Genomic DNA, 17,074 nt, shown 5'->3' on the forward strand with positions numbered 1-17,074 from the left:
AATTTGGAAATACTGCACACCTGTAATCCGCAGGAACCTCCTATGTCCCGGGAAGATAGCAATATGGAAGTAAGTGTCCTTTAAATCGAGGGCGGCAAACCAGTTGCCCGGATCCAGCGAGGGAATGATGGCCGCTAAGGAGACCATGCGTAACTTTAACCTTTTGAGGAACTTGTTCAGGGCCCTCAGGTCTAATATGGGCCTCAGGCCCCCTTTCACTTTGGGCATCAGGAAGTACCTTGACTAGAACCCTCTTCCCCTCAGGTTGTGAGGAACCTCCTCCGCCACCCCTAACTGTATGAGGGCTTGAACCTCCTGGACGAGGAGTTGCTCGTGAGAGGGGTCCCTGAACAGAGACAGGGAAAAAGGGTAGGATCGAAGTGAACTGAAAAGTGCAGCCAGTACCCACCATGTTCAAAACCCAGCGGTTCAATATACTCGCCCTCCAGGCTGGGAGGAAGGAGGTAAGGCAGGAGGCAAACGGGCAGGAGACTGGATCTTGGGCATGAACTGGTCGGTTGTCCTTGGGCGCACCTTCAAAAGCCTTTCTTTCTGCCTGAGGAATGGCGGCTCATGCCTGGCTTCGAGGATGATACTGGTGAATTGCCCCAGCGGTGCTTGTAACCTATGTTTCTCTTCCTATATGGCTCTCCCCTGGACTGTCCTCTGAAGCGCTGCAGCTGCGAAGGCCTGAAGTGCTTTCTTGATGAGGATGGGGCATAAAGGCCCAAAGATCACAGCGTGGCCTTAGAGTCCTTTAGACTATGCAGCCTGGAGTCCGTTTGGTCTGCAAACAGAGCAGTGCCATCAAACGGGAGGTCCTGGATGGAGTGCTGTACCTCCGTCGAGAGACCAGATGACTGGAGCCATGAGGCCTTCCTCACAGACACCGTGGAGGCCATTGCCCGTGCTGCTAAATCTGCCGCATCTGAAGCCGCCTGTAGGGAAGCCCTGGCCACAGTCCTATCTTCCTCCAGGATGGCCTCAAACTCCTGGTTTGGGTGCTGTGGAAGGGAATCGGTAAATTTCTCAAGTGATTGCCATATGTTAAGGTGGTAGTGCCCCAGCAATGCCGGCTGGTTAGCTACCCTCATCTGCAAGCTTGCCGTTGAATACATTTTACGTCCAAATAAGTCCATCTTTTTTGCCGCTTTATTCTTCGGCATAGAGCTCATTTGCCCTTGCCCGTTTCGCTCATTTGCTGCTGCGACCACCAGCAAGCCTGAAGCTGGCCCTATGGGTACCGCGAGGGGAAAATCTTCAGGCACCAGTGCATGTGGTGCGTACACACACCTACATTCAGAATGGAGCGAATGAGTGAGCAAGCACTCACAGAATAATTGGGCATTGGCCCTAAAGTTCTGCTTCACGCTAAGGCTGGGGAAAATTTTTAGATACGACTTTTCGCCAAAAAATGCAGATTGACAAGAATTTGTGTCAAATTTCCCAAATTGTTTTGGTTGTACCCCCTTCCCTCCTGCAAAGCCCCTCCGTTTTATTATTATTTATTATTAATTGGATATAATTGAAGTAAAATTCTAAACAAAAGCCTAAAACTCATGAAACATTCAGTTTTGGGTCAAACAAAATATTCTTTTGGTTCAGCTGATGAACTGAAAAATCGGTTCTTCTCACAGCTCTACTCCAGACCTTAGGTTCCTCAGAGTTTGGGGGCATTCTGATCTAAGGGTTTGATCTGAGACCATTTGTAAATAAAATTCCTTAAAAATAACATTCAGTAATTAAATCAATCACCCCCATCTTTGGAAATCTTCACCCGTTTCCTGCCTGTTTCAGAATGAAACTCCTTCCTTTTCTTAAAGATCTTCCACAGACTTGGAAACACACCATCCCTTTGACATTTTGGCTACATCTTGACTTCTAGGATCCTGTTGCTTCACAGGGTGCTGGGAGCACATCCCCTTGGTGCTTCTTGCCTTACACAGTTCCCTATTAAATATTGAGTCAGGCTTCAGGCCTTGGTCCTGACTTTCAAACCCCTCTGTGGATATGGCTCAAACTAGCTACTTGGATCCACAGGGGATTATTGCACCAATGGTTCTGTTCTAGGACAAAGGTGTTGCCAGCCTTCACTGGTGTAAAAAGTGACTTGCATTAGCGGATGGCCTCAAACCAAGGCAAGCCACACAGGCACAAGTCACTCTTTACATTAGAGCAGAGTAGCTACACCACAGCAAAAAATCCCCAGTGTAGACAAGGCCTTGGTTACCATGGTAATAAGCACAAATGCTGATAGTTAGTGGGTCCTTGGTTGCATCAGGAAAACTCTGCCCTCATTTGGAGTCACCTTGATTTGCAGACCAGATTTTTCAGTCTGAAGCTGTTTGTTCTAGCTGACCCCAGTTCTTCATGGTTATTTCCTCTCCTTTTTCCACAGCTCACCCCGCCCCCCACCAGCACTTTAATGGAGTGAACCCTATCTCCCCTGCTGCATCTTTTTTAAATTAGAGGTTTTTAAATGTGTTTCTAAGGGCAGCTGCTGCATGCTTTTGATGATGAGCTGGAAATTAATTTCTTATCCAGTGGCATCAGACTATCCATTCCCCACATGCCACCTTCCAGAAAAAGCTATAACTCTCCCCTGACGCTGTCTCTCCCTCCTAGCCTTTGCAACAGGCCCCTAAAAAATGCTCCTCTCTGGCTAAAAGCTTTTACAAGCAGCTGCTACTGAATCACTTGAGGTCACCCACTGCTGTAGGGGTGACCTTGAACCTGTCAGAGAGGATGACTTGCTCGAGTTAACGCCCAGGCTGCCTGCCATTGATTTTTTCTCACCGGCCACAGCCAGCTGTAGAGACTCAGTAAAGGTTACTGATTCAGTAAATGGGATTAAACCTTAATAAATTGCTGCTTTTCCAGGCCAAGGCAACTGGTAGCGCTTGTCAGGGTCACTCAAAAGGCAACTGCTTTATTGCTGGGATGGATGTAAGTGGCACATGCCATCTCTCTCCCTTGCTTGCCTTCAGATACGCTTCTTTCCCTTCCCATTCCCTGAACATATAGATTCGTGAGGTTAGGTCTCTGCTTTCTGATGGCACCAGCTCTTTCCCAAACAATTGAGGTCAGAATCTGGATCTGAAATGTCCCCCAGGTAGAGGCAGAGGCCTTCTGAAGATTGGAGTTAGCTTTGGGTAATGTTCGCATGTGGAGATCTGGTCCAGGCCTGTCTTTAGCCTGGACACCAGCATGCTCTGCTTGACTTCTCCTTTAATTTTCCCTGTATACGTACCGAGAGGAATTGGTGAAGTCACCCTACACTAACGCGGCTCCTCTTCAAGGGACCATATGAGGATTCTTGAGGTTTAGAGGGATTGGAGTAGGGGAAGCAAATGTGGCAAAGAGGGAAACTTAAAATCTGATTAAAAAAATCTGAGTAATAAGTATATTTCCATTTAGGTGCATAAGCCACTTCTCCTGCAGCTATCTCCCATACACATTGGCCTAAACAGCTATGAATGCCATCTGACCCTTCCTCTCTCTTTGACAGCTTCTTCATAGGTGTAAATTACGTTTCTAGCGCTCATGGTTGCTCAGAAAAGCTAGAAGACCTGACCCCTAAAGTCTCAATAGCCAGCAGGTAAATAAAAAGAGCCCACCATTTAGTATCTTCAAAATCTCATGATTTTTGAATGCTTCAGGCAGGACTATGAGCACTGCCCTGAAACTGAACAATAAGTGTCATTGCAGAGCAGAAGCAGATGGAGGATTGGACAAGACCTCTGGGAGAAAATCCATATTCTCTAATGGAGGAAAATTCAAATGGTCTGGGTGATGTCAAAGAATGATACATTCTGGGTAACCTCACCATTGTCAATGGGATTTCACAGAAGGGAAAAAGAAATAGTCTAAAAAAAATAGTTGGTTGAAACTTAATTTGTGTGGAGTTCCCTCTCCAAGTTTGGTTAAGGGCTTTCAGTAGTGAAATCTGGGATTAACTCCATTTTTCATTTTAGATGTTCATTTTTGTGCAAGGGATTTTAGTTCAGAACTCCTGGGTGTTGTGCTAGTTTATTCGTTTCATTTAACAGGCCTTCATTGCAATATATATTTTTTGGTTTGATGCTTAGAAAATGTGTCGTCTTTTCTAAAACTATCAGGCCAAATCCTCCACTGGTGTAAAGCAGCATAGCTCAAGTATTTGAAGTCAAGGGAGCTATATCAGTATGCACCAGCTGAGGATCTCACTCATTCTGTTGATTTCAAAATACAGTAAATACAAGATTATTCTACCATACCCAGGGACTTGGATTACCACACTATAAAAAGGAAGGAGTAAAACGAGATGAGACATTTAAATATAATAATTCAATGGAGGCCAAGAAATTAAATAACAAACGCAGTGCACGTTAAACAATATGAAAAATGGATTCTTTAAATAGGTCTATGTTAACAGGACTTGGTAAAACACAGGCCTGGGAACTGGGATATCTGGGTTCTGAATGGTTCTGACACCAGGTTCCTGTGTGACCCGGGCCAGATTTTCCAAAGAGCTCAGGACATTGAGTGCTGCACCCTTGTGACACTCTGGCTGTGAGTGCCACAATAGGAGATGCTGGGTGCTGAGCACTTTTGGGGAAAAAAAGTTTCCATTTGCTTCAGTTTCCCCTTTGTGTAGTGAGGCTGATCATTCCGTGTCTCACAGCTGAGAGGGCTCCTGGGTAGGGTGCTGTGGAGGTGCCAGAGCGGCTCCAAAAGCTGCACTGAAATTTGCACATCAAGCAGGGATTAAATCTCTCCATCACGTGTGAATAAGAAATGCTATCCCCTCCTCAGATGGGCAGCACTTTTTTTCTGAGCACCAGATAATGTCGGAGAATTTCCAAGTCAATCTATTAATTAGATTGAGTTAAACATTTTAAATGATTCTTTTGTATTAAAAAAAGTATTTTACTCTTCGGTGGAGTCAAACGTTCTTTCCAGGTCCCACTAGCAAAGTGATTCGTGCAGTTTGAGAGTTGAAAAGGACTCGCTTGTGGATTTTTTCAAAATGTCTGACACAGGCAGAGCTGGCTTTTTTTGTTTTGTTTTTGTTTTCACAGTTTATCAATGTATAAATGTTTAATTTATCCATTTCCTTTCCCACTGCGGTGTTTGTCCACTCGTGGGTTTTCTGTCCAATACACGTGATGTGAAAAGTATTGTGAGATGAACATGGGGCCATGTGATTGGCTCATGCAATGATTACATTTTGACAGAGAATGTCTTGCTCGCGGCGTTTTTACCGGGTCTGCTACTTGTGAGGAAATTTGTGGACAAGGCATTCTGCATTCCAAGGGCTTGCCAGGCAGTTCAGCACATCACTGGCTGAGCTGTAAACAAGACCCAGCTCCCTGCCCAGTTCAGGGAAGCCTCTCTACTCAGCATGTGTTTCTGTCCCATTGAACTCAGTAGTACTTAAGCATATTCCTTAAAGTGCTTTCCAGAATCAGGGCTCCAGAGCTCATCTGCTGGCCCTTAGGAAGGCTGCTCTCATGTAGATTTGTCAAGCCCTGAAGGAGGCAAACTCCGCACTGTGAGCATACCAATTTTCCTTGGGTTCTCTTTCCAACCCTAGTGTGCCTGCACTGGGTTGGACACAAGCTAGCTTGAACTCCAAGTGGCAATACTCACATTGACTTCAGTGATGCAGGAGCAGGCCCTTAGATAATTCCTGATCCAGATGGCTATCAGGGGGCTTCGTGCCTATTTACTTGCTTTTTGAACAAAATCTGCTGGAGCCTATTGGTCTTTTAAATGCGCTCCCCTGGACGGAGGTCAGGTCCCTTCCTGACCTCCGTCAAAGAGCCTGTAGGGGGAAATTCCATCCAGGTGATATAGAACTTGTAACTATGATCTCATTCCCTGTCAACAGCAACCAAGATACACATTCTTGGTGGGAGAACTCACTGGCCCTAGAGGCACTCATGGCAGGGGATGCTTGGGAGGAGGGGGGCTCGGACTAATGCTGCCTGTCAAAAGAAAGGAGTTATGATGGGGAAGATATAGGCCCCAAACTGGCCAAGGGAGGGTTAGTAAGATCCTGTGGACCCAGCTGGCCTCGCTTCGCTACACCTGCAGCAAATGTTGGGTGTGGAGAGGGGAGTTCAAAGTAGGAGATCTAGCCCAGTTCAGGGCTGACCAGGAAGCAGAGCAGAGCTCTGCTCCTCTTGATGAGAGAGAAGCTTGGTTGTAGCCCAGGTATAAAGATAGCCTGCTGGCCAGATGAGCTCCTGCTAGAAGGGACGACCAGGCTTTGGGGGATTGTTGGGAACACAGACTGTTTGGAAACAAGCCTTGAATAGAAGGGTGGGGTCCCTCTGTGGGTTTGTTGGCCAACTCTGTTCTGAGTTGTGCGTTTATTCCTTGTTTTCTTTAGGCCTCAATACTGTAGAAGGGGAAGAACTGACATGTGCCTTGGCTGGAGTGAAAGCACCACTACCTTGGACCTTACAGAGATCATGACCTACCAACAGAAACCTGCAGCTGGGTAAGTTATGCCCTGATTGGCACAAGGGGAGCTACAGAGACAATCTGGTCAATGATGCATTGGGGTCTCCTGAAAACTATGTACATAGGGGGCCAGTGGACATTGCCTGAGTGATCTCAGATGCACTGGGAGTCTGTTTTCTTTAGCAAAATATGGTTTGCTAAGGACTAGTATGAAATCTTGTTTAATACATTAATTATGATGTGTTTTTCCCTGACCTAGTATGTAGTGGGTGGGTTAACCATGACCAAGAAATATACTTTTACGGGCGTTTACAAATGAGTTTACTAAAATGTGTTAGCTAATATGTTTTAAAACACCCCCATTTTTTTCTAGTTTAGATAGGGCCTATAGCAGCAGCACCAGAGCATTGTAAGACAGGAAGTGAAGTTCAGTGCTATGCCTGTTTGAAATTGCAGAAGAACTTAGGTAGGCAGAATATAACTTCCTGACTTGGAATTTAGCTGGGATACCAGCATCAGCATCCCTATACCTGAGAATAATGCCTTGGCATCTTTAAAGGCTCTGTGTTCTGCTTTGTGTCTAATCCAAAGGCTGTCATCTCCAGCAGCACTGGAGATCCATTTGCACCATGCTTGGGCATTGGTTCACTGTGATTGATTTACAGGGTAGAGTCTTGAGTCAAAAAACAAAAACTCCCCACCAGGCCAATCAAATCCTCTTGCAGGTTCGAATGTTATTTGTATGCTGGGACCCCATTGTGCGGTGCTGTACAGACACAGACCAAAAAGACACTTCCTCATCCAAAGGATTTATAATCAAAGTAAATAGCATATGTATGATCTCCCTATAGGGTGTATATCCCCAATATTGTCAAATGCAAGCATTCCACGATTGTGAGTCAATCTCTCCCCCGATCATAAGATTGACTTTAAAATAATGAGGTGTTAAAAGTACTAAATGTTGGGGTCGAAGTGTTATTTGCTTCCTGGTTTCTGAGTCTGCTGAAGTCACATTTTCAAGCTCTGTTCCGCAACCGTGAGGATTTGAAACCTTTTTTTTTTTTTTTTTTTTTTTTTTTTTTTTTTTAAGATGAAAGTTGAGATTCTCATGCAATCATCTGATTCTAGGAGCTGGAGCTTTAAATCCTCAAATATTGTAAGAGTTGGCAATGCTGTGTACTTGTAGCTATTGAAGTGTGATGCTTCTGTTTTACAATTCCATCCCGATCACTTGAATTATTCTTATATTACAAAAAAAACAAAACACGTCCTTTCAGTCTAAACTGGCCTTTAGGAGAGCACAGTGTGTGCCTCCTTTGTAACAGGCTGCAGTAGTTGTATGTGACTATATAGCTCTGAACACATCAAGAGGGTTTAGAAATATAAAGGTACTGTACTTGGAAAATAAGTCATTGCAGTTGGCTAGTTATGTACCATCCCCATTATTCTGGGGTTTTGTGTTACTTAGCCTGTCTTTCTGCATCTGGTTCTATGCTCATGGCATTTCTTGTCTGAGCAGAATACTGGAAATCTCAAGAGTGCGCAAAATGCTTTGGTATCCTTCAGCTATGCACCAGCCTTGTCTAAAGCCACTCCAAACTTACACTCACGGGGCTGTGGCAAACTTCCTGCAGGAGCTGAAACCAATCGTCTCCCACTCTTCAGTTGCTACAGGTTGGGATGTTGAGCTTCATGCAGGGGTTGTTTAATCAACAGCAAAATAAAATGAGTCCGAGCAGCATGGAACAAAGGCGTGGGGATTTGGAAAAACAACCTGCACAGCATACAGATGCTTTCCATTCGTACCTGCGATAGATTTCCGTGCTGGGGGCTCGGGTGCAGGATGGTGAAAGTAATTCAATGTCTGTCTAATCATGGTGACCAACTGGCTGTGCTGTCGCCGTTATTAAAGCCCACCTCTGTCAGCGCAGCCTTGTTAGCTGTGGATTTACAGAGCACAGAAGAAAATATTGATATTTCACTCCCAATGTCACACAGTGAATGGCTGGCTGCCTTCTCGTGATGGTTCCTCCCCCACATCTAGGCATTTAATCCCTTCTACAAGGGATCATCTGGGGGAGGGGGTGTGGAAATTTCACTCTGCAGCCTGGTTGTTTAGAAGGCTTCTGTCCACAGCTCTGACAGCCCTGCTTCTACTGAAAGAACATTCAAGTCTCATTTAAGTAGCCCTTCTGTCAGCAGAGTCTTAGACCAACTTTTTAAAGTATTTTCCTTTTCCCCAACAAATCTTAGCTCTCTGCCTTGCAAGTTTTATCTTTATTTATGTGGCACCTCGTTTCTAGTAAAATAGATTATTTTCAGTGAAAGTGGAAAACTGATTGTTCTGAAAAGCTAGGCATAAGTGCTTCAGAAAATCTGGCCCTTACGGTGCTAGACCAAAGATTAGAATAGTTAGCTTTCATAGCAGGGGAGCCAGAAGCCCAAGTAGCTATTATAGAAGTATGTACTCTAGATCTCCTTGATTGCACAAGCTAACTATGCCAACAAAATGGAGCTAAGAATTTTTGAAGTGTCTATCAAATCTTCCTTCATCCAGATGTGTCTATCTTACATTCTTGGCCCCAGATTTATTTTTAAAAGAGCTCAGGGCCGGACTTTCAAGTGCTCAGTGCTCAGCAGTTCCTATTGTGATAGTTATGGCGAGACTTTGAAAAAAATTTAGCACACAATGTGCTGAACTCTTGAAAATCTGGCCAAAGGTATAGAATCAGTAGAGGACAGGGACAGAGTTAAGGTTGTTTAGGTGATTTTATCTTCCACTTTGATACTTGCTAATGTTTGTTTAAAGTTTAAGTAGAATTTTAACTTTGAATTTCCAGAGTTTCTTCCTTTTTGTATTTATTGAGAAAATGATGATATCTTAAGGTTGTAAATTTCTATCAGGAAAAAACTGTTAACTGCAGGTTAACAAATCGTTTTGCCTGGGAACTTTAATTACATTACACTTGATATGTCATCTTCCCACAAATACACGGGCAATGCTGCATCTCCCGCTGCCCTAGGTTGCAATGATGGATTAAGTAGGCAAGTAATGGAGCAGTACTAAGAACTCCACTGCTGTAAAGTGTTAATGTGGAAATAAATGAAGTTACTCTCCAGAACTAACAGCCCAAACTATCGCTGGGCTGTAATTAATGAATAGGGTGGCTGAGATTTATGTGGGCAGGTTAGGATGCTACTGCGTGCAGCTCTGGTTTTTATGGCTGTGCTGGGGCAAGGTCAATAGGGAATCCATTAATGCCAAAAGTTTAATGGATGGAATGAGGACAGTGCAGTGTGTCAGTAACTGATACCCACTTTCTAGGGGAGGCTGAGATGGGGGTAACTTCCCCTCCCCCACTTCAGCCGATGCTAGGATGTTGAAGGAGAATGCCAGGACAGTGCAGGAGTTTACTGCTTATCCTTCAGAACACACCAGGAAAGGATATTTCCATTTCCACATCCCTCTCCCATCTCTTCCTTGACTGTTGGAAAAGAGAAAGGAGTTTCCTCTTCTCTTCTTCCATTATTTCCTCCCTGCATCCCCATCCTGTTCAAGATGGAGCAGGCTGACAGCAGTGTTCTTGGAAACAGCAGATTTTAGGTGAATTCTGGGCTATTTGCACATGGTGTTTGATCAGCAAGGAAAGTGAAGTCACAGTTGGTAGAAGGGAGGGTTCACACTAGAAACCGGATTGAAAGGGAACAAACAGCAGAAAGACTCATCCAATCACACAAAAGAAACAGACCATGTGACTTTCACATCTAATCTGAACAAACCAATGCAGCTTGAATATTGTTGCTCCGTTTTTGACTCAAATGGCCAGTCAAAGTTAGGGGAGTTGGAGATGTTCCAGTTGGGGGTAGAAATTGGTGGAAGCCAGGTGTTTCTCTGATATGATTGTTTATTTACACAAATGTACAAAGCCCTGGGTCTCTGAATGCAGAAGGAATCAAATAGCAGGAAACAGCTTCTTTTGTTCGCAGCGCCAAGAATATTCTTTTCAGCCTACACCCCGGCCCAAAAACTTTTCCCCGGGTTTCTTTCCGGGTCAGCCACATGCTTTTTGCTGCACCTTAAGGCTGTCTCTCTCATGCCACATGTTCTTGTCTGACCCCATTTTCTTTGAGATTTCTCTTCCTACCTACCCACTCCCCAAAACAGTACTCTGCCACAAGCTCCTGCATAGGTTCACATACACCTCTTGCCTTAGGCTGGGCTTATGATTACAATTACATAAGTGAAGTGAGTTCACACCGACCAGTCTCAATGAGGTTTGAACTCAATCCATAAGACAGTTTCACCCACTTCATAGCAATATCAAATGCTCAAAAACATAGAGGATTAGTCACAGGAATTCTTCAGCCACTAACTTTGAATAAGTAACGCATCTGAGAAAATCATAATTTGTTTGCAGACAAGTCGCACACAGAAGAGTCAAAATTCATCAAGTTATTGGCTGTGAATAATGCACCCAACACTCCTACTGACAATTACATCTCAGATCTTTCCATGGCAACACTCTGTATAACAATAGATGTGTTATATGCTAAATGTACTGGGATCTACATGTGAACTATCAACAACTCTTCCAACAGATCCTTCTCGTGTCTCAGGTTTCCCACCCACTACCTTGTGCTGTGAAGAACAGGGGGCATCTAATATATATGTCTGTGAAATATTTAAAGATCTTAGGCTGCCCATTATACTGTTAGATTATTTCATGTTGTGTAATACTTTTCTAGGGCAGCTGCTGTCAGAGGATCACAAAACACTTTGCAAACATCACTGAATTAAAGCTCCACATCACTTCTAAGGAAATATTTGCCCCAGATTAATGATGGAGGAACAGAAACTTAGGGCACCAGAGTGATTTGCCCATGTTCACATAGGCTGGCTAGAGCAGAGCTGGGTCTAGAACCCGGTCTTAATTCTGTGATTTCATCACAAGATCATCTTCTCACCACCATGCTTCCATGGAGTTTACAGCAAATGATGGGTGGGTGGGGGTGGGGAGGCTAGTTTTAACCGAAAACCTAGGCCAGGATCGTGGCCAGGTTTGCAAACATTTCAGCAAACTTTGCCCAAACTTCAAACGAATCTCATCTGAGTCCCTCAATTCATTGAGGCTTGAAATTCAGGGGATAGCGAGTGAAATCCAAACCTTCGAGAGATTCTCCCGAATCCCTGGGAGCAGGGATTAGAGATGAGTAGACTGAAACGGGAGGGGGTGCACCAAGCCAGGAGAGAAGTGGGAGGTCACCCCACTGCTTTCAGTAGGGAAGAGGGAGTTGCACTTCCTTCTAGTCATTGGCCCACATGGGCAGAACTTTACATAACTGGGGTATGGCAGGGAGGATTCTGCTTACGGCAAGGCTTGATTTTTAGGGAATTCAGTGAAAAGATAAAGTCAGAGCTGCACTCTTTTTTGGTTGAGCCTAGCCTTAAAAACCAAGGGGCACTTTCTTTCCCCAACCACGCTCCAGTGCAGAATTTCTGCCTAAGGGGAATAGGAGACTTTTTATCTTTAATCATTTCAATGAAAATGTAGATGGGGAGAAGGGGAGAGGGTACACAGCAGGTGGTTTAAGTTTGCAACTGAGCTAAGAGCAGAGGCTGTTCAGATCTGAGTCTCATTATATCCATATAGTCTGAATGTCATGGGCGTGGGTTGCTTGTTGCAAATAAATAGTTCCCACCTATTCTGCAATAGCGACAAGTGAGTTCCACCCAGAAGGAATAAATGAATGGGGGGCAAAGCAGAATGAAGAGATGGCAATATCTTATGGTAACTTCTTTTATCTGGGAATTTTATTGCCCGCAACAACATACACAGCAAGGCCAAGTTCCAAAGCATCCCCTGGCATCTGTTATGTAGCGAACAAAACCAACCAAACCGTTCTCCAACAGGCGAGTGAACCAGCTGCTCCAGTGGAAAGTTATCACAGGAGCAAGACATTAAAATGAATGCCGGTAAACAAGGCTAAAATGAAGGAGGTCATAACAAATCCGCAGCCAGCTTGAACTCCCAGCTGCCACTATGCTGCACAGCTCTTTGGAGTTGCGTGGTGGCAGAGGAGCGAGACAGTTCAAATCCACCCTCTCCAGAAATGCATAAGGCCCTGGGTTGGTTAAGCTGCTGGACAGAGATTCAGGAGAGCTGGGTTTAATTCCTGGCTCTGCCACAGGCTCCCCTCTGATGCTGGCCAAGCCACTTCACCTCAGCTCCCCCACCTGCAAAATATATATATATTTTTTTTAGGGTGGCCTCCGGGTCTGTTTAGATTTTGAGCTCTTCAAGGCACAGGCAATGTGACTGGCTGTACAGTGCATGGCACAATTGGTTCCTGACCTCTGGTGGGGGGCCTTCCTGCTAAATGCCAGCCCAGTATCTCTCCTTTCTGCTCTCTTTATCACTACAAATAACATTTTAACAGTGCGTTTTGGGGAGGGACATAATGAGGCACTCCCCAGCGTGTGGGCTGTGGCGTTAAGGAACCAGCCAAGATCTGCACAGGCCAGGCCCACTGCAGAGGAAGAGGAAGTAACAGCAGCTGATTCTTGGCCTGCAGGAGGGAGGGAGTGAATTCAGGTAGAGCCATCAGCACGGGAGCAGGCTGTGCAAGGAACACTGTGGAAACCAATCCGCCGGTGGAATCCAGATTCTGGTCCTTGTTCTGGCCCCTGGCTATTCGGGGTATTGATGCAGATAGACGGGGAAAAAATTTCAAATTGTGCCACCATTTTCCACAGGCGGGGGCCATAGAAGCCAATATCTCATTCCTGAGGGTAAGCAGGGATGCTGGGGTGCATCTCCTCCATGCGAGCAGCTTCAAATCGGGTCCCAATGCTGCTTCTCTGTGTGCTTCTGTAATTTAGGTCGGGGCCACATACGCTCCCAGAGCAGCCCAGATTAAAGTCACCTTTACCCCCTAGGCGCGGCACCTTCTGCAAGACACAGCACAAATGTGAGCCCTGAGAATGCAACAGGTTTATGGAGAGAAGAGCTCCATCCCACTTCTTGAATGCAAGTGGGGAGGAGAACTGAGAGGAAGGATGGCTAGGGTTCAAGCTCTTCCTCCGCCACAAACTGTCTGTGTGACCTTGAGCAAGTCACTTAGCCTCTCTGTGCCTCCGGTTCCCATCTGTACAATGGGATAATAGCACGGCTGTGAGGCTAAATACAGTAAAGATCTGAGGGGCTCAGATACTGCAGTGATGGTTGCCATATAAAGTACCTGAGAGAGAGAGGCTAGCTTGTCATTTTATCACTGCACCCACATTGGAATCCCTGGGAACCCCATTGCATTCAGCTGTCAAACTCTGCCCGGGCACTTTTCCCAGGGAGAAGAGGAACAAGAGTCTCCTAGTCACTGAACCTAGAACTGTTACATGTTGCATTTAGGCTAGAAACAGAGCTGCTTCTTGTACACCACAAAGCTGTTTTGGCACAGCAGTACATAAGCCAGTGAACTCACTCCTGGGATACATCAGAGTTTTTCAGGAAGCTTATTTGAAAACAGACTTGGCTGCTGATTTTTCAGCCCTGTTGTTTTTGAGGGGGCGCAGCTCAGAGGAGATGGAGCGCTACAACGATATTGGGGGGAAGGTGGAGGGAATGGACACATTGAATTCAACACAACAGCGTGTTGCAACTGGTCATGCAAGCCAGTCGGCTAGCCCAAAGCTCCTGGCACTAGAAATTCAGCTGTTACTGAGGATCTTCAGAGCCCTGGCAAACCAAGGAAAACATCCCAGACCCAGGCTTAAAGCAAAGGCCAATGTTTTCGAACGTGACTACTGGCTTAGGGTGCCCAGTACAGAAAAGGGCAGCAACAGGCTCCCGTTTGCTAAGCCCAGTTCTCTTGGACAGTACACTGGAGAATCCCCGAATTCCCCACCCCTGACTTGCTCTTCTCTTGAAAATCCCTGAGCCGAGGGCACTGAGCTGTGGGTGGTCATTTTCCCCCCACCTCAGCTAGAGGAAGTTAGCCCTCTCCCTCCACTCCCTGCAGAGGGGGCTTCACACCCAAGGAAGCATTAGGTTTTTCGGAGCTCGCCAACCAAGAGAACATGGGAAGCCCGAATGGTGACTGCTGGCTGAAGTGGAGACCCTGAGATAAGGTGCCATAATACATGTCTCTAGCAAATGGCAGCGAGATGGACTGAGCCGTCTCAAGGACTTTCCAAGATTGGAGCAAAGGGCGGAGGGGTGGGGACATCACGGCTGTCAATTCACAAGGCAGTGGAGGGCACGTCTACACAGCATTTTGGAGCCAGCCTCCCAGCCCGGGTCAACAGACTTGGGCTAGTGGGGTGTGTGCTAATGCTTTAGAAATAGCTGTGTAGCCAACAGGGTGAAGGGGCGTCTCAGGAGTACGGTGGGATTCAGAGCCTGAGACCCAGCAGCAGCATGGACTTTGGCATGGGCTAGTTCAGTGAGTGATTACCAAGGCTTCTGGGCAGATTTCCATGTGGACGTACCCTACGCCTGTAAGTCTCACCGGGTACCAAGCCGGCCTGTCTGGAAGCTGACTGACAAGCGAAGCACCTTTTGGAACTGATGCTTAGGGTGGGAGACGCAGGCGGAATGGACCCATCCCTTTGGCAGTGCACGGTGGTGCTGGTGCGGTAGAGGAGAAATGATTGCCAGGCTGAAGCAGGAGCCAAAAGCTGCATGGGCTGGCAGCTTGAGCAGGCTGGCCATCTTCCGTTTCCCGGCCCTGCCAGCTATGCTGCTTGCCTGCTCATGCAACCGTCTTGTCTTCCCCATGCACACATGCCACCTCTTCTAAAAATAGCCAGGCAGGAGACAGAGCGCAAAGCCACCGCAGATGGGTCTGAGTTCCGCGCGCAGCCAAGTGTGAGACTCAAGACAGAGGCTGTCAGTTCCTTGCCTAAAGCCAGCCGTGAAACCTCATTAAAAATGGTCTCCTCCTCTCCTCATCCCTCCCCCCCTTGACTTCAGCTTGCTTGCGCTCAAGCGACCTGATTAAACATGCACTTCTAAGCAAGGAGCACTGACTTCCCCTTAATTGAGGCATAATAATTAGAGCATTAACACATTAGGAGGGTGAGACGGCATGTTTAGCTTTTGTGATTAATTATCTGAGGATTGTAATAAGTTGTTAAGACATTAATTACTCTGGCATGTTTATTGCTCTAGATTGCAGAACAGACACTTTGTAGCAGCGAGTCGTTGCCTGTCGGAAAACGTGGGGGGAAGTGTGAGGGGCCGTCTCTCCTCTGACAAAGTTTTAGCTGATATTCAGTGAGGACACAGAGGAGCTGCCATTCCTTTGTATTTGCATGTGGCCCTTTAATGACCACAGATACCTATTTTCATTGCCTGGATTAAAAATCGCCTTGCAGAAAAGATGCTGAGGGTTGGCTGGTATTTGATTCCCTGGTGCGGGCTTGTGGTGACACTTTGTACAGTAACTGGCAGGTTTGTTTTGTTCTTCATCCAGCCTTTTGTGCCCACAGTACAAGAGTTAGGCCTTGTCTACACTAAAGAGTGCTGTCCATGCAAGTTGCAGCCGTGATCAAAAAGCGCTGTAATTTCGCTTGTGCCTGTCCACACAGCACTCACGGTGTTGCTGAAGCATGTCCACACTTGGTGCTCTAGCATTGACAGTGAGAGCAGTACGTTGTGGGCAGCTATCCCACTGTGCAACTTGCCACCTTGTGCCACCAGGAGTTATGGGAAGGCGGAGAGGATCGCAGTGCATCATGGGTGCGGGTTCAATGTCCCATGATGCAGTGATTTCTGTCCCATCATTCCATGGGATTCCGACTGCATTTTGTGGCATTTTTCAATTGCCGCAGTTTCCTGAGCACCTGCCATCTCTATCTGAAAGGATGGATCCTGCACTGTTGTTGTCAGCATTCTGAACACATTGCAGCTGGTCGTGCAGTATATCATCAGCTCCCAATCGGAACTCAAATCCAAGGTGTCTGACCTGCTGTGTGCAGTGCAAACAAACAATGCTGAATTACTGTTTGCATTCACAGAGCATCTACACATGGTGCAATGTCACTTTTGGGCGTGTGAGACAAGCATTGAGTGGTGGGATTGCATCGTTATGCAGGTCTGGGATGATGAGCAGTGGCTGCAGAACTTTTGAATGCGCAAAGCCACCTTCATGGAACTCTGTGCGGAGCTCGCCCCTGCCCTGCGGTGCAAGGACACCAGAATGAGAGTGGCCCTCTCTGTGGAGAAGCACGTGGTGATCGCCTTATGGAAGCTGGCAACTCCAGACTGCTACTGGTCAGTCACGAATCAGTTTGAAGATGGAAAGTCCACCCTTGGAGCTGTGCTATTGCAAGTGTGCAGGGCCATTAATCACATTCTGCTATGAAGGACTGTGAGTCTTGGAAATGTGAATGAAATAGAGGATGGCTTTGCAGGGACAGTATTCCCTAACTGGCAGGGCGATAGATGACACGCCTATCCCAATTTTGGCCTCAGACCATCTTACGATGGACATCAATAGAAAGGGGTACTTCTCTATTTTATTGCAGGTGCTTGTGGATCACCATGGGTGTTTCACTAACATCAGTATGGGTTGGTCAGGGAAGGTGCATGACGTATGCCTCTTCAGGAACCGTGGCCTATACAGA

At 46.3% G+C, this 17,074-nt stretch overlaps 1 long non-coding RNA gene across 3 annotated transcripts in view; it reads left to right on the forward strand.

Moving 5' to 3' along the window:
• The window catches only part of LOC137142945 (uncharacterized), a 56,455-nt gene extending 40,645 nt beyond the window's left edge, over positions 1-15,810 (forward strand). Inside the window, exons 2-3 of one of the 3 annotated variants that reach the window (XR_010917054.1) lie at positions 6,377-6,487; positions 15,618-15,810. This is a non-coding gene — a long non-coding RNA (uncharacterized lncRNA). Of the gene's footprint in view, positions 1-6,376; positions 6,488-7,540; positions 7,692-11,196; positions 11,364-15,617 lie in introns of those variants that run through there. The other 2 variants (XR_010917053.1, XR_010917052.1) reach the window with 2 other exon arrangements.
• Positions 15,811-17,074: the final 1,264 nt, after the last annotated feature.

The sequence above is a fragment of the Emydura macquarii genome, unplaced genomic scaffold (genome assembly GCF_026122565.2).
Source record: "Emydura macquarii macquarii isolate MOO-44397 ecotype Brisbane River unplaced genomic scaffold, CSIRO-AGI_Emac_v2 contig_3287, whole genome shotgun sequence".
NCBI classification, from domain to species: domain Eukaryota; kingdom Metazoa; phylum Chordata; order Testudines; family Chelidae; genus Emydura; species Emydura macquarii.